This window comes from Antechinus flavipes, chromosome 5 (genome assembly GCF_016432865.1).
Source record: "Antechinus flavipes isolate AdamAnt ecotype Samford, QLD, Australia chromosome 5, AdamAnt_v2, whole genome shotgun sequence".
Lineage (NCBI taxonomy): Eukaryota > Metazoa > Chordata > Mammalia > Dasyuromorphia > Dasyuridae > Antechinus > Antechinus flavipes.
Genome location: NC_067402.1, coordinates 249,239,324 through 249,263,725, shown reverse-complemented (window position 1 = coordinate 249,263,725; position 24,402 = coordinate 249,239,324).

Sequence of the window (24,402 nt, the reverse complement as noted above, 5' to 3'; positions counted from 1 at the left end):
ATCTGATAGGTAAATTATCCCTTACTCTTCCAATTTGTACTGTAAAATGATATCAGCCTTTATGTCCAAATCATGTACCCATTTTGACCATACCAAATGACCAAAATATGATATGGGCTGTGCAATATAGATCTATGCAGAGTTTCTGAAATATTATTTTCCAGTTTTCCTAAAAATTCCTGAAGCTGGAGTTTGGAGGTTTATCAAATACTAGATTATTATAAGCCTTGATTATCCATTTGGGATTTCTTGGCAAAGCTATTATAGTACCTTGCCATTTTCTTCTTCATCTCACTTTAGAGAAGAGGAAGTTGAGACAAATAGGGATAAATGACTTGTCCAGGATCATGCAACTAATATCTGAGGTAATATTTAAACTCAGTCTTCCTAATTCCTTTTTTTTTTTTTTTTTGCTCAGGCAATTGGGGTTAAGTGACTTGTCCTAGACTTAACACAGCTAGGAAATGTTAAATGTTTGAGGCCAGATTTGACAGGTTCTCCTGACTTCAAAGCTCTATCCACTTCTCCACCTAGATGCCCCAAGTCTTTCTAATTCTTGACCCAATGTTATATCCACTGTGCCACATAGTTGTCCATATATATATATATATATATATATATATAATACATGAGCTCTATAGCTAACTGAATACTACAATCTGGGCAATACATCTCTTATTGGATTGTTTATTGACTACTCAACATATACTGTTCCATAAGATGTAGTTGGGTTTTTTTTTTGTCTTTTTTGCAAACATTTATTTGAGCTTTAAAATATGTAATGATTAAGTACTTTTGGAATAAGGTTTCTTATGGCTGTTAGGAATATGATAAAATAAATTCCATCAACTTTTTCTTTGTTCTTCCTATAAATCTCTGTGAAATTCCATAGGGTTATATATTTACACTTAGTTGGGAACCTAAGTACCATCAAATCCACCCACTTATTTTTAGAAATCAAAAAACACAGAGCTAGTAAATATCTGAGGCAAAATTTGAACCCAGGTCTTTTTAACAGTACTCTATTCATTACGTTACACTCTCTCTCTTTTATTTACCTCCATTTATACAGACAATGCCAAAATTGATATAATTTGGTTCCTCCAATATTAGGGCTACTTATCGATCATTAGATAAAGATTATGTACTTAAAGAGTTTATAGATAAAATAGAAACTATGATTCTTTATATTCTCTATCCCCTTTTATGCCATGAATCCTGCATAATCAAATAGAGGTTGAATAAGATTTAGTGCCATTTATATTTTTCTTGATTTCGTTGACTGCCATTGCTGAAGACTTCATCACTTTATGGTAACCTTTAGATGATGAACCTCTTTATCGAAGCAGAAAGTTATTCTTGAAACTATACTTAAAGACTTTACAACATGGTAGAACTTTCTAGGAATATACTCTACTATTAGAATCTACTGTTAGGGTGACTTCATAGTTACAATGAGGTTCTCAGTCTCAGACTTTTTAAAGGCAAGTGATTCTTTGCTATAATTCCAATCATTTGGCTAATCATCTCTTTGTAACATTATCATTAGAACTGCCCACCATAACACTTTCATCAAAAAATTGTTTTGCATGTGCGTGCGTATGTGTGTATGTGTGTGTAGCTATTATTCTTAGGAACAGAATATCTATGCAGAGAAGACTAGAGCTGAAAATAATACAATCCCTTTATTAAAAAAAAATCCAACACTGATGAAATAAAAGGCTCAGATTATTAGAACAAATTAGCACAAATAAGGTCAATAGTTCACTCCCTAGAATCCAAGAAAGGATCACAGTAATTTTATGATTTTTAACTCCTGAAATATACATTTTGTAATTGTTATAAATTACATATTATTATCTCTCTCACATGTCTAGAATTTTCTCCTTCCTCATTCTACTTCTTAGCTTTTCTGGCTCCCTTCAAGTCACAGGTAAAAATTTACCTCATTTAGGAAGTCTTTCCAAATCCACCTTAGTTTTAGTGTCTTCCCTTGATTAATTATTTCTGATTTTTCCCTATATATAGTTTGTACATCATTACTTGCATATTGTCTCCTCTTTTAGGCAATGAACTCCTTGAGAGCAGGCTTATCTTTTTCCTTTCTTTGAATTCCTAGAATTTGGCATAGTGTCTGGCAAATAGTAAATGAATGTTTATTTATTGACTGACCTTGAATTTAACCAAATTGGGAAACCTGTCACCATTGAACTATACTCTTTCTCAAAGTAAAATAATATTAAGTATTTGTTGTTGATCTTCCTAAAACAATTATATTTGTTTCAGTGAGAAATAAACTGGTCCAATAACTATGTTGATTTGAATCCAGCTTTTGAACTTCTCTTTGCTTAAGCAAAGAAAGCAATAATATGGTTTCTAACTTACATGGATATTATGAGGATGACAAATTGAATAATAAGAGCATGAAGTTATTTGAGATTCTTTTAAGAATGGTGCTGTAAATATGCAATATATTATGATCATAGTGATTTTGTATGTTTACTTTTAATTTTATCTTTATGGGAATTAATAGCATTCGTTCACTATACTTTTCCTATTTTAGAACAAATAGCATTATTAAAGTAAGTTATCATGGGATTGCCCAAAAGCTTTTTTGTAACAAGAGTTACTATTAAAATAATGTATCTTTTATTTGGAAATAAAACACATTATTTAAATTATCATCATTCCTTTTTTGTACTGATTCATGAAAGCTAGTTAATATTTTAAGGGAAAAACATTATATAATGATTTTTGTGGGTTCAACTTTCATTAAATAGATAGTGTTGTGTAGTGGATGGAGAAGAGAACCAGCTTCCAAAACAGGAAAACCTAGGTTCAAGACCTCTGACACAGACTAGCTGTGTGGCCCTGATTAGTAAATCATGTAATCTCCAAAACACTAAGGGAAGGTGCCAGTCTACACTGAATACAGGAAATTCTCTTATCCAAAAGTTCCCATTATCAATAAAAACCACAAGTCCTTGCTCTAGAGTCTAATTGGACTAATTCTCCATTAGATTGTGAGCTTCTTCACAGCAGAGAATCTTTTGGCCTTTCTTTCTGTACCTGCACTATTTAGTATAGTACTTGGCATGTAGTTGGTTAGTTAGTTATTCTTCATTTTCAAAGAGGACCAAAATAACATTGCTATGTTAAAGTCAAATTACAGTGTGTCCTATTGTGGCTGATCAGACCAGTCCAAGCTTGGAATGCTCTGCCACAGGTCAGATACAAATAGTCTCTATGAACAATGGGGAGACTTCAGAGTCTGGACTCTTATCTGCTTTATTTTATCCCCTCTCCCACCTTTCCCATCCACCAGACACTACAATTCTTTTTTCAATACCCCTTCAGTTTAACTCTGATGTCCCTAAATACTCTGATATCTCTTTCACTTCTACTCTATCAGATGGAAGTTTTTAACTTACAGACTTTCTTTTGATGAAATTCCTATAAGAATTGGATGTGATTGTTTTCATTTTGTTTTGTTTCTGAACTATAGATGGCTTCTAAACATCCTTTCTATTCTGCTGAATAAAAAAAAAACTAATATATTTACTTTGAATCTTTTTCAAGTGGCCTTAGTGAACTCTCCTTCAAGTGATTCAGTGTTCAAATTTACATAAAGAGGAAAGAAGAGGAAAGTGAATTTTTTTTGGTACCTTAAGTTGCATTTGGCCTCCACACTTTAAGCACCAACATATATCATAGATAATTTATTCCACAATTAATCTCAAGATAATTCTTAGTAAGAATAGTTCCTTAATATGTCTGGGTGAGGATAGGGAAGGAAATACAAGAATATGATCACTTCAGCTGTGGGTAGAAAAGAACAATTTTCTATTGACCAGGTTCAAACAAAAAGAAAAAGTTATCTAGTCTGATCCATTTCATTTTACAGATGAAGGAGCTAAGATCCAAAGAAGTTATAAGTGACAGCTCAACCATATAACAAGCATTAGAAATAAGATATAAACCCAAGTCTTTTATTTGAATCTAGAATCAAGTTCTTTCCAATGGATATATTGCTTTGCATAGAAGAGTTCCAAATGAAAGCAGAAGTTTGTCAAGGAAGGAACATAAGAATTAAAACAGATTTAAGTATAACCTAGCTGAAGGGGGAATGAAACTGTGTTTCCTTTAAAAATATCACTCTGAAACTGTGTTTCCTTTTGATCTTGGAGTCTCAGGCCCTCCTGGGAAAGCATTATCTCCCCAAATAAGTTAAGTGTCATTATTCAATTAGAAATCTTGGTCAAAAGCACCCCATTGATCTTTTGGGGATCCCAGGCCTTTTTAAATTCCATGGAGATGGAGATCTGGGTTGGACATTGAAAAGCATCCAGGCCTGGGGACTTTGGCATCCTTTTCAACCTGAAATCTGAGCCTCAAGATTCCTTTTTAAAGGGAAATTTTTGAACTCATTTTTTGCAGAATGTTCAAAACAGCTTGCTCTGCCTTTCTGGTTTAGCTGCTAGGACCTTGCATGTTGAGAAGGTGTTCTCTTCTCAGTGCCAGCCTCCATTTCCCTAATAGGACTTTGCCACTAAAGAAGTCAGTCTCTTAGCAAAGCTGACTTCCTATCCAACAATAACTTCCATTTTTGCCAATTAATATTTTGGGTTTGTGAATTCTTTCACGTTGAACCTCTGTGCTGACCAGAAGAGGTTCCCACAACTCTCTGACTGCCATTAACCTCATCATAGTTAGCAAATATTTATTGTAGAACTTCAGAGAAAGGAATGCTAATGATGGCCTGGTATATGTCAGGAAGATTTTACAGAAGTGATACTAGACTTCAAGTTTTTAATGAGACAACATGGTACAAGTAGAAAGATTGTTAGATTTGAAATCAGGAGATCTGAGATCAATTTTTGGTTTGTCACTTGCTTCTTGTCTAAACGTGGGCTTTTTTTGGGACTCAGTTTTCTCATTACTAAATAAGGTTTGTTTGGGTATTGATTCCTTCAGTCTCTAAATCTAAGATTCCAAGATTTATGACTTTGATAAGTAAAAGGCTATGGAAGAAGAGTCCAGGAAGACATTCCATAAAGGAAAGAACATAATGTGCTCAGTAAACAATGAGTAAAAACACTAATTTGTGTGTGCATCTGAATCTGAACCCAGATCTTTTTTACTCCAGGTCCTAAGGTAAATTATTTGTAGGGTATCTTTTCAACACCATAGATACCTTCCTCCAAATCATGGAAAAGAAATATTTTTTTTAAAACAATCAGAAACTATATTTTTCAAATTAGAAAACAGGAATTCGTTTAACTCAACTATTACAAATTTTCCATACACATTTTAACATTCTTTTTTTTTTACATTGGGAGAATTGGGAGAGATTAAATATAAATGCTTGTTAATTTAAAGCAGTTAAAAAAGAATATTCTTTTAAAATGATTTTTAAAATCAAGCATTTAGTTTTCTCCCCACCTACTCATCATCAATTCAGTAATAAAAAAGATAAAACATTAGCCTTATGAGAAATATGAATAGTCAATTTAAAAATCTCACATTATCCATATTCCCAAATATATGTCTCACTCTGTATGTTGAGACTATCAACTTTGTTATCAGGTCAGTAGAATGTTTCATTGCCAAACCCCTGACATCATGGTTGACATAACATTGAAGGAAGTAAAGAATATGCTTCTTAATAACAACCTTAAAACATCAACACAAACCTTTCTGAAAATAGGATGGGATTAGATTATGAATTACTATCTACCCTAGCCTAAGCAAAATGTCTCACAAGGTTAGTTGGGAAGAGGGAGAAGGGGGCCAGACAAAGCAGCATCCTATAGGACATTGCTTCCAATTGTTCTATTCTTCAGAAAAGAGAAAAGCTAAAAAAGAACAAGCACTGGAGATTTAAAAAATAAAAACAAAGGAGCTGAGATACTGATTGTCCTCCCTGTCCTTCCTACTAGTAGTAGTATTAATGATATAATCTCTAGAGCACAGATTCTCTTTTCTTTTTCTGGCATAGATCCCATTGGCAATATGGTAAAATCTTTGTTCTCTTCAGAATAATATACATTTTTTAAAAATTCATAATTGAAAGTAATGCTAAACTTCAGCTTAAAGTTCATGAAAACATATACCCAGAATTATATATCCCCAAAATCTATTCACAGATCTCTTCTATGAGACCCAATTTAAGAACTCCTGCTTTAAGTATACATCACCACTAGAAGAATAAAAACAAGAACCATATTTTTTGTGTGTTCCAAGTTCAATAAAATAAATGAAGTACCTTTTTTCAAAGGCTGTTTATTTATAAGTTAATTTTTAATTAAAGAGATCACACCTCAATTTCAGGTAGCAAGAATGTAACAAGATGTCTATTGATAATTGCTATCTTTACACACACATACACACAAAGAGAAACAGAAAGACAGAGAGACAAATAGAGTAAGAAAAACAGAGACAGAGATATGAAGAGACAGAAAGAGAGAAATAAAGAAGAGAAAGAAGAAGAAGAAGAAGAAGAAGAAGAAGAAGAAGAAGAAGAAGAAGAAGAAGAAGAAGAAGAAGAAGAAGAAGAAGAAGAAGAAAAAGAAGAAGAAGAAGAAGAAGAAGAAGAAGAAGAAGAAGAAGAAGAAGAAGAAGAAGAAGAAGAAGAAGAAGAAGAAGAAGAAGAAGAAGGAGGAAGGAGAAGAAAAAGAGAAAGAGACAGAAGAGAGTGGCAAAGTTCTAACAATTTGATTGAAGTTGAAAGTTTATGTAGTGGACTGTAATGGATGACTAATACTTTGCTGTATCATGAATTTCTTCTGTGTGGGAGTTCCTAGCTTTTAAAAAAATTTATGCTACATCTTTTATTTTCCATGGTATCAGGCTTTTCTTATCAATGTGAGCAATTTTCTCCCTCCTCCTCTCTTTTCAGTTCAAATCTTTCTTAATTAGAATTGCAGGATCTAGGAACATATGTTTTCTCCAATCTTTGTTAAGGCTTGCTCTTTCTTTCATCAAGTGCTAATTATTTCTATATTTTCTGTTGTGCTCCTGATATCCAAATTTTGCTTTTGGTCACTATCTTCTTAGTCAGTTGTTTCTTTTTCTTTTATTTGTTACTGAATCTCCACTGCTTAGTACAATCTCTGGTATATAAAGATGCATAATATATACTATTTGTATATATTGTATGGCAGCTAGGTGACTCAGTGGACAGGAAACTGGACCTAAAATCAGGAATACTTGAGTTCAAATATGGTCTAAAACACTTGCTAGTTATGTCAAATTGCTTAATTTCTATTTGCTTCAGTTCTTTCATCTTTAAAATGAAAATAATAATAGGACCTATCTCTCAAGGTAGTCTGAGGATCAAATAAGATACTTATTTAGAAAAGCACTTAATACATTGGTTGGCAGATAGTAGGCACCATATGAATCTTAGTCATAATTATGATTACTTCTTGATTGATTCCTATTTCAGTTTTCCTTTATGAATATGCTACCTTTAGTTGGGAGCATTAATGAAGCACCACTATGCCTCAGATCTCAATCTGAAACTTTTGCCCAAAACTTCGTAATCTTTATCAATGTTTTCATTCTGTTGTTATTATTATTTTTTTCCCACATGGAATATCAGAGTAGGTAGTGGTGATTAGATTTGACAATTCTTGGAAGTCTTTCCATCATATGCTGGCTCTGTGCCCTAGGAAGATGGCAGACCTTCTGTTGTTTATGCCCAGTCAGTAAATTGCTACCTGAATGTCCCTCATCAGGATGTAATTACTATTTATCTCTTGTTTGTCTGGGTGGCAGATACATTTTCTTTCAAGGAATTCATCATTCTTTCTCTTAACAAGAGAATGTAAATATTTTCTACTATCCCTTTCATTTTCCTCTCTAAGATAGATGTACACTGATCTGTATTTAATATATAATGATACATAATGGCTACAGAATCTTAAGTTTCTTTTTGTAGTCAATTCTCTTTTTCCTCCCTACTTATTATAAAATCATTTTGAGGAGAATTTGGGAGAACTTAGGGAAGTTTCTGCCTTTACCTGTCATCCTAGCTAATTTCTTTTCACCTGGTGTTAGTGACTGTTCTCCAAATATGTCCTTCAACTTCCCTGTTATGCTGGGTTAACTGACAGAAAACAAAGACTTTTTCCACTTATTTTTCTCTAGCTCTAATACATAATGTTTATTTTGAAGTTCTGTTACATTAATTTGTGCTTCAAATATTATACTGGTGGTTGTGTCAGAAATCTTATAACTTTAAATCATTACATAGATATTTTACATTTAGACATTATTTATATTGTTTTGTAGGTCATATTCTCTGATTCTAAAATTTCTTTCCCCTTCCCTGTCTCCTCTCCTTTGCGCTCCTTTCCTTTTCTCCTCTTCTTTCTTCCCATTTCCCCTTTCTTTCCATTCTTCCCTTTTCAGTTCTATATATTACATCTTTATATAGAGAATACCCAAAGTAAAAAATTCTCCACTAATATTGATCAAACCATTCATTGTAACTTCTTGTATTAGGAAGTTACATGTGGGCACCAAGAGGTGAAGTTGCTTGCTTTTTGGCACACAGCTCTGTTAAAAGCATTAAAATTCAGTTTCTCCTGCACCCAATCTTGTATGCACTAAGAGAAAGCTTTTTCTTAGCAAATCACAAGTTTGGTATTAACAAATGCCTTTTTGGGTTGCATAAAAAAAAAGAGATGAAAGTCAAGAAAGTTTTATATTTTCAGAAATGAAATTCTGGGAATATTTTCACTTTTAATTACTTCTCAATTTTTAAAAAGCTAATTTTCTTTAAAAACATTATTTTGCTGTGTGATATGGATATTGAAGGAGGTATCATTGCCTTATTGAAAGTGTCCTTCTCCAGAAAGGCCTGGAGAGACTTATAGGAACTGACGCTGAGTGAAAAGAGCAGGACCAGGAGATCATTATATACTTTAACAACAATACCATATGATGATCAGTTCTGATGGATGTGACTCTCTTCAATAATGAGATGAACCAAACCAGTTTCATTTGTTCAATAATGAATAGAATCAGCTACACCCAGCAAAAGAACTCTAGGAAATGAGTGTGAACCATTACATAGCATTTCTAATCCCTCTGTTTTTGTCCACCTGCATTTTTTATTTCCTTCATAGGTTAATTGTACATTATTTCAAAGTCTGATTCTTCTTGTGCAACAAAATAACTCTTGGATATGTATACATATATTCTATTTAATATATACTTTAATATATTTAACATATATTGGTCTACCTGCCAATTGGGGGAGGGAGTGGGAGGAAGGAAGGTAAAAATTGGAACCAAAAGTTTTGCAATTGCCAATGCTGAAAAATTACCCATGCATATATCTTGTAAATAAAAAGCTATAATAAAAAAATCAATGTGAACACATTCAGAAAAAGTTAAAAAAATTGTTCTTCTCTAGTGATATGCTGAACTATATTGAAACATACAAAAATGCCCAGAAATGATTAATAATAAGCCATTTCCTGTTGTGTCTGTCAAATGCTTGCTGGAATGCTAGCAAGGTCAGTGAAAGGGATCATCACAATCATTTTAGAACGCTTGAATAGATTAAATGACTTATTTTCTATATTTTTTTTTAAAGAGAGGCTTTCTAAAGCTGGAAGCCTTATAGATTGGGGGGAGATAGCAATTGGCTTTATGCAATATGGATGAATCATTTTGTTAATTTTACACGCATGGTTTGCCACCATTCAATCACTGAACAGCATCTAGCAGCAATGCTATAGCAGAAGCTCTATCAGATTATTCTTTTCATTCTGGTGGAAAGGTTTTATCATTTAAGCAAGTTACTATTCTTCATAATCATAGTTTAGAATCTTTATGGTTTTTACAATCTGAAATTATGTGAAATTTACAATAGGTTATCCTTGTATCTGCATGAATTTTGGATTTGGAGCAAAAGGATCTAGATTTGAATCCTGTTTCTGTCACTTAGTATCTGTGTGTTTTTGACAATTCGCTTAAACTTTCTGGGCCTTAATTTCCTCATCTTCAAAATCAAGGCTTTTCACAATAGGATTTCCGTGGTCCAATCAGCTGTAAAGTTATGAGCCTAATGAGAGTCTTTCAAATATTTCCCTTTTTCTCCTCCAGGACTACGCGTCTCTATCCGATGTAGGTTGGCAGTGTAGTGACCACTCATTAGTCTAGTCCTATATTGACTGGCACAGAAGCTTTGACCTGCACTATTTCTGACCTGGACTTGTTCACTCCTTTTTTAAACAGAACAATTTTGTTCTTAGGGTTTTGATTATTAAATTGCTGCTGGACTAAGTTTGGACACTTGGTTGATTTTTCCCACAGATGCTTTGGAATTCAAACTTCAAGTTATTTGCCAATATCCAGTTCTCTGTGTGGTAGGAATCATTTGTATGTGCCATCATACTGAGCTCAAATGTTTCTTTTTTTCTTTTTGAGAAAAATTAAATCTGAAAGAACACTGGTTTCAAAACAAATTATGTTCCATTCATTTGAGAAAGTTTCCATAACTTTCATAACATGAGTTAACTTTAGCCACCTGGATTATGACAGGAACATGATTTTTCAAGGTATAAATAAAGTTTCCTTTGTCAGGATTATTTGTTTTGTTCTGTTTTCATTTGAAAAGCTTAGGTTTTGTCTAGCTGCTGAGTAACTGCATGATATGTTTATTTAGCTATGCTTGTGTTTCTTAGATTTGTGAGGCTAGGGACTGTGATTTAGCTAAATCCTTGAAAAAAAAATTTTTTTCTCCCCAAACAGCTTAATATTTATTGATTGGATGAATTAATGAAATCTCTTTGCTATTTTCCTCAACTACAACCTTCCCACTGTGGAGATACTATTTCTTGAAAAGCCCATTTTCAAGACTGGTGAGTTTCTAGTGCAGACCACCGTTTTCTAAGGATCCCAGAGACATACTCACTTCATTTCATGCTTGACTTATTCTCTGGACTTCTTCCCTCTCTCCTCCCTTCCAATTTACATTCAAGTGATATTTTCCTCCATTAGAAAATAAATTCTCCTAGTCAAGCTGGCATGGGTTTAATACTATCCAATATCATGTGAATTCACACCCTTATCCTCCTAACTTCACTCTTTACCTATAATAAAGGAGATTGCCTAAAAGGAAAACTCTTATTTTGTAATTACTTTTATTCAAGTAGGCTCTGTTATTTGAATCTCAATTTTATTATTTTAAATTGTATCTCCACCCTGATATTGTTCACTTTTGTCACTTCATCTGACACCTATTTAGCTCAACTTCAAGTTAATTCAATTCAAACAAAGCCATGGCACACACCCCTCCCCCATTAATTGAGAATTATTCTCACCCCCCCCTCCAAGTGGAAGTAATGGGGAGGATCTGAGATGACTCTTAACTTGTCTCATTAAAATGTCTATTAATTAAGGATTGTTTTTACTTTTGAAAGGGGGTAGTTCAAAAGATATACTGTTAAGTTAATCAAAAGGAAAATCTACTTAGATTTAAAAGACCCTGCCAGCCCTCACTCAAGGTTTTTGGTTATTGAGAGAGGCCATTGACCCAGTTTATTGGTTACTGCTAGCTTAACTAATAAACTGATCATTCTCATATCAATCATTATTTCTCGGTTTACTTTGATTTTTAAATGTGTGAAGGTCTTAGCTTGGATAACCAACCTCCTGAGTTCTATCTGGCTCTAAATCAGTAATCCTATTATTCTCACCTTGTAGAACTCCAAAATTTTTCTGCTTCTGCAGCCCTTTCCCCAGGTTTGGTGGGCTCTCCAGTGGGGAGGGGGAAAAAACAAGAACTATCAGTCTTCCTTACTTAAATTTGAGGGATCCCTGATGAATAGTGCTGTTCTAATTTGGAGGTAACTGGACAACTAGAGGTAACTTGGAGGTACCTGCAGAGGTAACAACCAATGTTTTTATTAGTCTTTTATATCTTGTGTCATTAAAAAAAAAAAAAAAGAATCATTAGCTTCGTCTTAAAAAAAAAAAAAAAAGGAAAACACCTTGAAAGTAGGAATTGTCTCCTTTGCTTGTATATGTATTCCTAGTGCTTAGAATATAGTTAAGTGCTTAATAAATATGTTATCTCATGTCTTTATCTCTTTTAGATCTTTAGAGATCTTTATCTCTATTTATCTTTTAATACTCTGAACTAGGAAAAAATGCAGATTTCCTCATTTTGTTAAGGGAGATTCAAAATACATAATGAAATGTTTACACCTGAATGATGGTGAGTTGAAATGTTACAACCAAGGAATCTAGGAGACATGTGCAACTCATTCAATTCATTGTATCAGGTTTCATTTCCCAAGATGTCAGATCACTTTGAATCTCAATGTATAATCAAGTCCAACTCCTACCTTCAGGCTATTATGTAAATAAAACCTATAAAACAAAAAATGATCTATTTTAAGACTTGAAAAATAACCACCAATAGTAAGCCATTGGGGTAAACTTGAGTTACACACATTTGCTCAAACATGATCCAGTTTCTAATTCCTTCCCTGAAAGGAATGTCAATTCTCTTTCCTCTCTCCTCTTTTTTACTTCTGCTAAAAGTGAAATCTGGGAACATATAAGTGCAAATGTCCAGGTGTCAGGACAAGCCAAATTATTTCACATTTTTTCAGCTTAGTAAAGACAAGGGTTAGAAAAGACATGCTAAGTATCTTAAAGTATTTGTAAGTCTGCCAAAGGGATGTGAGATTATACATTTTACACTTGGCCCCAGAGGGCAAAAGTAGGACCTTTGGGCCGAGTCGCATGCATGCAGATTTTAACTTGATATCATGAAAAAATTTAAGGTGTACAAAAGCAGAATGGGGTCCTTCCATTAGATATCTCCAAGCAGATGCTGGATGATCACTTGTTAAGGATATTGTAATGTTGTGCCACAGTTCTCTTTTATTGTCCTGACTCAGTTTCCCTAAATTTTCCTACCTCTGTTTCCCTGAATTGTTCTGCCTCAGTTCCCAATTATTCTGGTCAATAATGCAACACCACCCCTTCCTCCTAATCAGGATGATTCAGATAAAGAGAAAGACCTCCTATCTTAGACATCATCAGAATATTGGGTGCCTCTCCCCATTCTGTAATCCCAATTTATCAGATGTCCCCCATACCTCCCCCCACCCTGTCAGAACCAGATTGATAGTCCCCATTCCTGCTCTCAGCGCTTTGACTCCGCCCCTGCCTCGGTCTACTCCTGTATCTGGGCCCTGTGTGTATATATGTGTCATTGAGAATTCACATTGTTTGCTGGATTCTTGGAGACAATAGTCTCATTCAGCCCTGGGACCAAACCATGGATCCATTTGGTCCCAGTAAATTTCTCCCTTTCAAATAAATTATTAAAAACTCTCTTTAATCTCTATCTTGCCTCAGTTTCTCAGGCATTACAGTAGAGAACCGATATCTCTTCAAACTATGAAAAAACAAGTTCTTTGAGGACAGTAACAGTTTTATCATATGTCCATAGAAGGGTACAATAGTATGAACTTAACACATTGTCTTATTTTCATTCACTAACTTGTTCATTATTGATTAGTTAATTATTTCTGTGACTAGTTAACTTTTCCTTTTGGGATAACAGGATCTTACAGAATTCTTGTAACCCTAATAGGACAAAGCAATCTAAATTGATGTATTCTGAACTTTATTTCAATCATATTTCAAAACATCAAGGATCATCATACTATTCTTCCAGTGATGGGATACTCTGAAATTCATTATAATTATTTCACCTCCTTCAAAAGTATTTCTTTAAAGACTTGTGCTTGTGCTTGCAATTCAAGGAAGTGACACTAGGTGGGATAATGCAGTCAAATTATATACTCAGTTAGTTTAGGTTTCTTTGCAGATCTCTGTAACAGAACTTTATTTGTCAACTACTATGTACAAGGCATATAGTTCTAAGGGAATATAGATGTTTCTCCTATCTTGAAAAGACAAACTATTAGGGAAATAGACCAGATCTAAGCACTTAGGAAACTAAATAACAACAAAAGAGTTAAATGAGGTATCAAAATAGCAATGGAAGATATATTTTAATGACATATCATATATGGTATTAGATATTATATGATGATATATTATTTTACATGACCTATTGTACAATTGTATATATATTACATATATAATTATATATCATAATTAGTGATATACAATCTATATGATCAGAGTTTCTTAAACTTGTGTGTATGTAATTGAAAAATAGTGGTAATAAATAATGTTTTTAAATGTATAAAATAAAATATAGAGAATTAAAAGAAAAACTAATTATGCTGAAATATACTGATCAAAATTTTAAAAATGAAATTCATGGACCGCATATGGATTCCAGGTTAAGAGCGCCTGTTCTAGAGCTAAAAGTATTATTAACTAATTCAACCCCCCACTTTACTGGTAAGGAAATAAGGGGGTCCAGAAAAAGAAAATGATTTGTCCAATGTCAAATAAATGGTAAGTAGTAGAGGTTGGGGGAGTGGTGGATACAATCTCTTCCGTTGGTCAGGACTATGAACATGGTCTATACCTTTAGACTTATAATGTTTTTGAGTTGAGATCTGAAGACTGGGTAAAATTTGGATAGATGACAAATATTATAAATTAATGACTAAAAGGACAAGAGTAAAAACAAATTAAAAATTTATAGTTTCTTGTGGGCATTGAGAGACTTGTGATCACAGTCTGCAAAACTCTGGCCTAGGATTTACAAGGCCAAGATGGAAGAAACCTTTTAAGCCTTCCCAAATTCCTCTTCAAACACCTAGAAAATTGCAGAGGGCCAAATGTACTTACAAGGTATTAACTCAGGGGAATTGGTATAATGAAATTTGAGTTTACAAGTACTTAGTACTTAGTATAGTTCTACAAGTTGACACCTATTCTACAAGATTACACCTATGATGTATTTATAATAGAGTATATAAGAGCTAAGAGATGTGGGAGTGGAGCCAGACTTCGGAGACAGATAGAAAAAACAGAGGCCTGGAGGACAGACTTGAAGATAAACAAGTGGTTGTCCTGTCTCCTTCAGTCTCCCAGTCTGTGCCAGCAATCTCAGCCAATCAGCCACTCAGCCAATCATCCAGTCATCCAGACAGCCAGACAATCAGCAGTCTGAACATCCGAAAGTAATGTCCTGCTTTCTAGAGCCCCCAAGTTGGGGTGACAAAACATACCATTGCTTTCTAGAGCCCCGACATCCGGGTGGATTAAAATATAATGTCCAGACTAGCTTTCTGGAGGATCGCGGGACCAGCCCAAGTCCTTGGTCTTAGTGGAGAAGTGATGAAGGCAGAGAGTCACCATGAGGCTGATCAAGTCTTCTCCTCCATGGCTGAGTTTGTCCCCAGTTTATATACTCTATTACAATTCATCATGCTGAGTATAAACCAATCATTATATCACTAGGGAACAATTATTTGTTGTAAGATTAAATCAATCATACTGAACTAGAGAACTCACATGCTAAATTAGACAACCCTTGTCTCATCAATTCCACTGAATTAACACCTTGTTGTAAAAATCCTTGTCTCAAATATATTTCTCCAGAGTTCTGGCCCATAACAGAAAACCACTTTAGAATTGTTCTAAGAGCAGAGCAGCTCACCAGCCCAGCAGGAAAGGTCTCTCTTACTGGGGTAGATGAGAAAAAGGTCCAAGTAGCAACAGTCAGCCTCACTGCAAGGAATTTATAGCAGGGCTCCAAGCGTGGGGCTGTCTATAAGATAGAAACCATCCCCCTGCAAACAAACAGACCCCTAGGTAAGTGAGAAATCTACCTCATTGTTGACCAGTAGTGAAGCCCTTCTTGGGATTGTCTAAGAGTCAGGGCTTGCCCCAGGGCTACTAGTAGCAAATCTATTTGTTGTTGTTCCTGGTTTTTTTCCTGAGGCAATTGGAGTTAAGTGACTTGCCCAGTGTCACACTGCTATAAAGTGTCTGAGGTCAAATTTGAACCCAGGTCCTCCTGACTTCAGGGCTGGTACTCTACCCACTGTGCCACTTAGCTGCCCCAGCAAGCCTGCTTTTATAGCAACCTGGCAGTACTAAGTACTAACTTGTTAGCCACAAAATTACTCCTGGGGCCTACTAGCAGAGAAGTCCAGTTTCCACAGCAAGCCAGCCAGGACTTCATCCCTGGGGCAAATCAGTAAGCAAAATTACTCCTTCAGGACCAGTGACAAAAAGACTCTGTTACAATAGCAACCCATCCCTTACCCACCCCTAAACCACACACCCAGAGGATACCATCAGGGAGAGCACTCCACTCCCCAGAGGAAGCAAGAGATTAAGCCTTGAAACTCAGTGAAAGGCAGAAGAAAGACCCACAGCATCAGCATAAAAACTTGGGACAGTGCAGGACCAGAGCTCAATTCTCACATAAAAATGCCTTATCACAAAAAAGGCCCAAAACAGATGAGAAAAATAAAACAAACAAAAAAACAGCATTTTATTACAGAAATTTACTATGGTATTAGAGAGCATCGTCACAAACTTAGAAGACAATTGTGTCAAAATGGCTACAAAGGAAGCCTCAAAGAAAAATATAATTTGCTCTTAAGCCCAAAAAGAATTACTGGAAAATCTTAACAAGAATTTTAAAAAGCAAATTAAAGAAGTAAAATAAAAATTGGGAAAATAAATGAATAATGCAAGGAAATAATGAAAAAAAGTCAATAGCATTGGAAAAGTTATACAAAAATTTACCAAGGAAAATAACTTCCCCTTCTCCAAAAAGGAAAAGAACTCTCTAAAAACAGACTTGGTTAAATGGAAAAGAAAGTACAAAAGCTCACTGAATAAAATAATTACTTCCAAATTAGAATTGAAAAAGTGGAAACTAATGATTCTAGGAGGCATCAAGATAGAATAAAACGAAATAAAAAAATAGGAGAAAATGTGAAATTTCTTATTGAAAAAACAACTAATCTAGAAAATAAATCTAATAGAGGGAATATAAAAATTATTGGAATACTTGAAGGTCATGATTAAAAACAAAACAACAACAACAACCTGGACAATATTTTTTTAGGAAGTTATCAAAGAAACATGATTTACCAGAAGGCAAAAGACTTCTATTGCAACCAAAATTCATCTAACTGGAAAATTTGAATATAATCTTTGAGGGAAAATGGATATTTAATGAAACAAAGGACTTTCAACATTTTTAATTAAACAGTACTGAATAAAAATTTTGACCTACAAATACAAGACTCAGAAGAAAGAAACAAAAAAAAAATCAAGAAAGAAATATAAAAAATCCAATAGAATTAAACTGTTATATTTCTATATGCCAAGAAAATATTTGTAACTAAACATCTTTATTACTATAAGAGCAATTAGTAAGAGTATTTGTGTAGATATAAGATGACTTTAATGGAATGATAATACCCCAAACCAAAATAAAGTGGTGGAAAGAGAATTGCACTGGAGAAAGTAGTGATGGGTTGAGAGATTGAATGGTGTAAATTATCCCACATAGAAGAGGGAATTATAAAAGAGGGATATTTTATTATATTGGAATAGAAGATGGAAATGGGGGTGACTGGAGAGCAAAGATTCAAGCTAACTCTCAAGAAATTGATTCAAAGAGGAAATAACATACACTTATTTTGATATAAAAATCTATCTTTTCCCATATGGAGAAGAAGAGAAGGGTCTGATTAAAGGGAGAGTATATTGAAGAAGGCAGTGATCAGAAGTAAAACAATTGTGAAGAGGGAAAAGATGATGGGAAAGAGGGAAAAGAGTTTTTTCCAGAGTTCTGGCCCATTACAGAAAACCATTTCAGAATTGTTCTAGGAGCAGGGAAGCAGCTCACCAGCCCAGCAAAAAATAGCATGAGGGAAATATACAGTTATCATAATTATAAATGTGAATGGGATGAACTCACAAATAAAACAGAAGTAGATAGCAGAATAGATTCAAAAATCAAAATCCCACAATATGCTGTTAAACAAAAATAAATATGAAATAAAATGAAATAAAAATGAAGCAGAAAAATACACACAGAGTAAAGGTAAAGGACTGGAGCATAGAGCCATGGTGGACTGATTGAAAGGAGGGCAGATAAATAACCCAATTTTAGGGAAAGAAATTAAATAAGCCATCAGTGAACTTCCTAATAAAAAATCCCCAGGACCAGATGGATATCAAACATTTAAAGAACAATTAATCTCAATACTATTTAAACTATTTGGAAAAATAAGCAAAAAAAGAAGTCTTACCAAATACTTTTAAGAGACAAATATAGTGCTCATTCTCAAACCAGGAAGAGCCAAAAGAAAGAAATAAAAATATAGACCAATTTCCTTAATGAATATTGATACAAAAATTTTAATAAGATACTAGCAAAAAGATTACAGCAATATATCACAGACCATATACTACAACCAGGTGGGATTTATACCAAGAATGCAGGGCTGGTAAAATATCAGCATGATTGACCATATCAATATCAAAAGCAAAAGGCATCATTTGATTCTCAACAGATGCAGAAAAAAAGCTTTTGACAAAACATAGCACCAATTTATATTTAAAACACTAGAAAGTCTAGGAAGAAATAAAAATTACCTTTAAATAATAAACAGCATCTACCTTAAACTGTCAACAAGTATTATATGTAATGGGAATAAGCTAGAAGCCTTCTTAATAAGATAAAGAATGAAGCAACTATGCCAGTTATCACCTCTATTATTTAATGTTATCCCAGAAATGTTAATTATAGCAGTAAGGAAAAAAAAGAATTAAAATAGGCAGTTAGGAAACAAAACTATAACTTTTTATAGATTATATGATATTATATTTAGATAATTCTGGACTATCAACTAAAAACTACTTGAAATTATTAACAACTTTAGCAAAGTTGCAGGATATAAAATGAATCCACACAAATCAGTAGTATTTCTATGTATTACCAATAAAGTCGAGCAGCAAGAAATAGAGAAATTCCATTTAATTTAACTGTAGACAATATAAAATACTTATGGAAGAAAGTGAGACAGGTGACTTTGCACAGCCTTCACTCACTTAAATCCAATTAACTTATATGCCATTGCAATGCTTTCCTGATAACATGATCCTTTTTGAGGACAAAGGACAAACAAGTCCAATTTTCTAATTTAACAGATCTTTAAATTGAAGTCTCATGAAATTAAGTTACTTGCTCAAGGTGTAGAAAGTAATTAATTTCTATCTGGGCCCTCAGACTTCTAATTCAGGGCCATTTTCACTGCACTTTCCTATCTTTTAGTGGAGAATAAAGCTAAAAAAGCAGACTGAGTCTATATTGGGAATACTAATAGCATATAGTTCAACTCTCTGAAATATTTATATAAAAGGTACAGCAAGCTTGAAGACTTTTTAAGTTTGGTTCTCCTAGAGAGCCAGGGGTAACAGAAATAAATGGATGTTTACTACTCTCTATTTTTTTTAAAGTTTTTCATATTTATATAACACCAAATTCTGCTAGGTGCTATGATATAAGCTTAAAAAATAATATGCAAGTGAGAAAATTAACATGTGTGTTTTAGATCTCTTTGTACTGAATGTTTCAATGTTCATTTCTATTCTGATTTTGTTTTGCTCACTCTTGTCACAATGATTGACAACCTGTTTTTCTGAATTTGAACTGTTCAAGTAGAGTTAATGAATTTTGATTTTTCGACAAAAATAGGTGTTTCTGATGGAAGTGTAGACAAATTCCTTGGTTGCCTCTTTTCCCCTTCTTTGGTGTTCATGCTGATTTGGGTGAGGTGCTATATTGATATGGTATATCACAACTTTGTTGTTTTCAGTCTAAAACTATTAAGAGAATGGTGGTGGTTTGAAGTTTTAGATAAACTATTTGAATATCCAGGGGTTGGCCCTCTTCCAGAATTACCTATGTTTTTTACTCTCTGTAAGATTTTTACTTTTATTTACTGAACTATGCTTAATTCAAATTCACATATAAATCATTGGTAAAATCAGATAGTACATAGTTTTTACTGTCCATTGTTTTTCTGAGGGTAGAGGGAAAGACTATTTTAAATTGGGGTAACTTAAAGTTTATGAAAATATAAACAACATATGAGAGAGAGAAAATTATTTACAATTACTAGAAAGAGTAATGTGATAATTTATTATCTTTCCTTTAAATGACTTTGGGAAAGACACAATTCCTCAAAGTCCTAGTGTCATCATCTTCCTAATTTATTTTAATATTTTTATAGTTGTAGTATTTAAAGATTAGTCTTAAAATTTTTTTTTATAGAACCCTTCAAGTTTTTTTTTAAATCTATTCCCATGTACTCAACTAATAAGACATTTTTGCAATGGTATGTCCACAATACAACCATAAGACAGCAATCACAGCAGAAGTTAATTCCACTATAATTGCCAAATATATGCCTAGAGAGTACCATTGAGAAAGAAATGAAGTTAAATATGTACTTTAGATTGTAAGCTTAGGTAGTCAAAGCTGATTGCTAGAGAGGGCCATAGAGATCATCTATTCATTTCTGTATTGCTCTTTAAAACACTATTACACACATAGCGCAATGGGACAGAAGGATAAAGATGTTATAACCCAATTGAGACTGTTGCCCAGCTACCATCTAGTTGACCTTTCTATGATTTAACAGGTGGAAAGTGCCCAAGTATAGATAAAAATTTAATGTAGAGTTTAAATAACAATGAATTATGAAAGAAATTAATTTGAGTTTTTAAAAATGAGACTTCTATTGACTTTATTTTTTACTCTCAGTTTTAAAAATTCAATTTGAAACAACTTTATTTTTAAAATTTCCTGACAGCTCCTTTCTGGCTAATAGAAAAGTATAGATAAATTCTATTTGAAAGGATAAAATTGTTGCTTTCTCTTATACAAACACATACTCAACATATAGATGATGTTGACTCTAATTTTTCCTTGAATCAAGGAAAGACCTCTTCAAATGAATTAGTCAGCACAGTAAATAATGAGATTATGTGATGATTAACTGTGATGGACATGGCCTTCTCAGTAATGTGTGATTCAAGGTTATTCTGATAGAGTTGGGATGGAAAAATGTCATCCTTATCCAGAGAGAAAACTATGTAAACTGAATGTGGAATGAAGCATATTGTTCTGACCTTTTTTGTTTGTTTTTTTCTTCCTAGTGTTTTTTTTTTTTTCTCCTTTTGGTCTGATTTTTCTTGCACAACATGACTAATATGGAAATACATTTATAAAGATTGCAAATCCTAAATACATTTATAAGGATAGCAAATCCTAAATTAGATTGCTTGCTATCTTGGGGAGAGGAGAGGGAAGGAAAAAAATTAGAACACAATATCTTACAAAAATGAATGTTGAAAAATATCTTTGCATGTATCTGGAAAAATAAAATACTATTGAGAAAAAAAAAGTTTAACTAAGTTTTGAGGAGAACATTTCCTTAGTAATTTAGATAATTGCATATGCTCTTTGAATGTTTCAATGTAATATGTGTATTCAATTTGCTTGGGATTTTGCAGAATGATCTCAACATAAGGGAAATATACATCTTGAGCCCCATTTAGTACTTATTTTAATAATAGATCAGTCAGGAAAAAGAAATTTAAAAATAGTAATTAACTGACCTATGATAACAACTTAGCTATGAGAGAAGAGTCATGTAGCTGAAATTGTTGTTGGTACACCAAGCATAAATTTGGTATCTTTGGCCATTATGTGGCACAATGGATGGAGTGCTAGACATTGAATCAGAATACCTGAGATCAAATCATGCTTCACACTTACTAGCTATGTGATTCTGGTGAAGTCACTGAATATTTGTTTGCTGTAATTTCCTCATCTTTAAAATGGGGGTACTAATAATATTTATCTCCCAGGGTGTGTGTGTGTGTGTGTATGTGTGTATTAAATAAGATGATAATTATAAAGTGACACATAATAAAATCTATGTAAATATTGTTTTGTTGTTGTTATGTCCATAGTCCAAATCTACAGAAAATACAAACTCCAAGGTGAGGGCAAGTCTTATGTTTTAGGGCTCTTTACATATGGAAATGTTTTCTTCTCTCTTTGTGTTAATAGACTCCAGAGAGTTGGTTGTGTATCCCAATTTCTTGGCTTCTCGCACCATTACTTGATTTGATCTAAAAATTGTCATGCTATTACTTCTCCAGCTCTCATCTAATCCTGTCAAGACCTAGAAGCTCCCCATATATATCAGTTCTACATCTGAGATCCTTGGTTTTCCACCCCCATTGGGCTATTCAACTAATTTTCTGCTTTATCAGGAAATCTCATTTAAAAACCTTAAGACTTCCAGAATTAGTTTCCTCACTGGTAGGTCCACAAACTTTATTCCTATCTGAGCTGATAGTCAAAGATTTTGATGTTAGAAAAGATCACAGAAAAAGCATTTTCTAAATTCCTTTATATAAGAAATGAGGACATTCCAAGATTACACAGGTAATCAAAGGTAGAGCTAGTTTGCTCATAATTTTTGACTCCAAGGCAATATTAGAGGGCTTTTCTGAATGTCCTGCACCTCCTTCTTTGCCTCAGGAGAAGACAGTACATTCTATAAGCAATCAGCATATATTTATGTATATTTATACATCTGGGAATAAGTATTGTTTTGCTTTCCCTTTACTATTTGTCCCCCAAAACTAGATGAAGCAAATCATTTCGAAGCTCTGAAAGGCTGAACTGGGCTGGGCTCTGCCTCGACCTCATATTGGGTTCAAATAATGCCTCTGATAATTGCTAGCTAAGTGATCCTCACTTCACATCTCTGAGCTTCAGTTTCTTCATCTGTAAAATGGAGAGGACTATAATTACAGTAGATACCTCTCAGAGTAGTTGTTGTAAGGCTCAAATGAGATAATGTAAGGAAAGCATATTGCAAACAAACTATTGAGTGGCACAAATTATTGTTGCCACTATTGCAGTTACTTATTATTCATATTGCTATATCTATTATTATTTTTTTATTTTATTTTAAAATATTCTTGCCATTTTTGTTGAAGCATTTATGGTTTTTGTTGTTCTTGCCATTTTGTTGATGTTGTTCTAAATTTTCATGACTTGTTTATGGTTCTTTTATTATGATTTGTTTATTATGGTTCTTTTTGGCAATTTGTTTTGATTTTTGTAGTTTTTCATCATTTGCCATTCTTATTGTTATTTGTTATTGTCTTTGATATTCATGATTGTTCATTCTTGTTGACATTATAATGACAGTTACTGTCTTATTGATTCTGCTGCCATTGTACTTGTGTTCTCTAATAGTAACATTATTTTTTGTCACAATTATTGTTGTGGTCAAAGTCTATATTATTGTTGCAATCATTGTCATTGTGACAAACTGACTTGAGGAAATGTTAAGGAGCCATTAGAGGTTGAATGATTTTCATACTGAAATTTTTCCTTCACAGCCACAGAAGCCATATATATATATACATATATATATGGCTTCTGTGGATGTGAAGGTATATATATATATAAAGTTATACTGACTTATAGGTACTAGAACGGTAAGTAAGAAGGCAGGACAAGGAAAATAGCCAAGGAAGAAGAGATGTTAGATTAAAAATTAAGATATTCTATAATACAAAAAAGGCAGAAACAAAGAGGAAGAACAAGATAAGGGTCAACAAAAGAGTCAAAATTCTATCTAGGAATCAGGTAATTTCCAGCAAAACAGGCAGCAGGAAAAAGTAAGGTCACTGACTATTGAAAAAGTTGTTGCTCTAACCTTTAATACATTGATTCACTTCATTTCCCAATAAAAGATAGTCTAAGATTGGAATGGAAGCTTTCAGGCAATGATGATAACATGATATTTGTAATATAAATAACATATTTGTTTCATGTTTTATGATTTTTGATGGACCAGATCTAGTATTTCTTCCATGTAAAGGAGCTCCCTGGGAAGAAACTCTCCTGGGAAATGCTAGTGGAGACCAGTTAGGCATTTTATAGTCTTGGAAAATGGATAAACACATTCCCAGTAAGTTACCCAGAATCAGATAGCAACTATATGTTACAGACAAGACCTGAAAGGAACAGAAGCCATTGCACCATAGGATCAAAGGATATCAAACTTAGAGCTGGAAAGAGCCTTAAAGACCATCAAACTCAAATGCTTCATTTTACAAATGAGAAACTAAATCAAAGAGATGCTATACAGTTGGTTCAGAGTCATGTAGCTAGAACCATTATTAGAATACAACTCCTAGAATTTCTTGTCCAATGCCTTTTTCTTTATACTACTTTGAAAACAGCAGACTGAGTGGTGAGTAAGTAAGCTTGAGAATAGTCATAGTACTCTGGCAGAGACAGATCTCTGATATATTGCTTAGAAGAATATTCACTTGCAATATTCCTGAAGCTGTTACACCAAAAACAACACACTT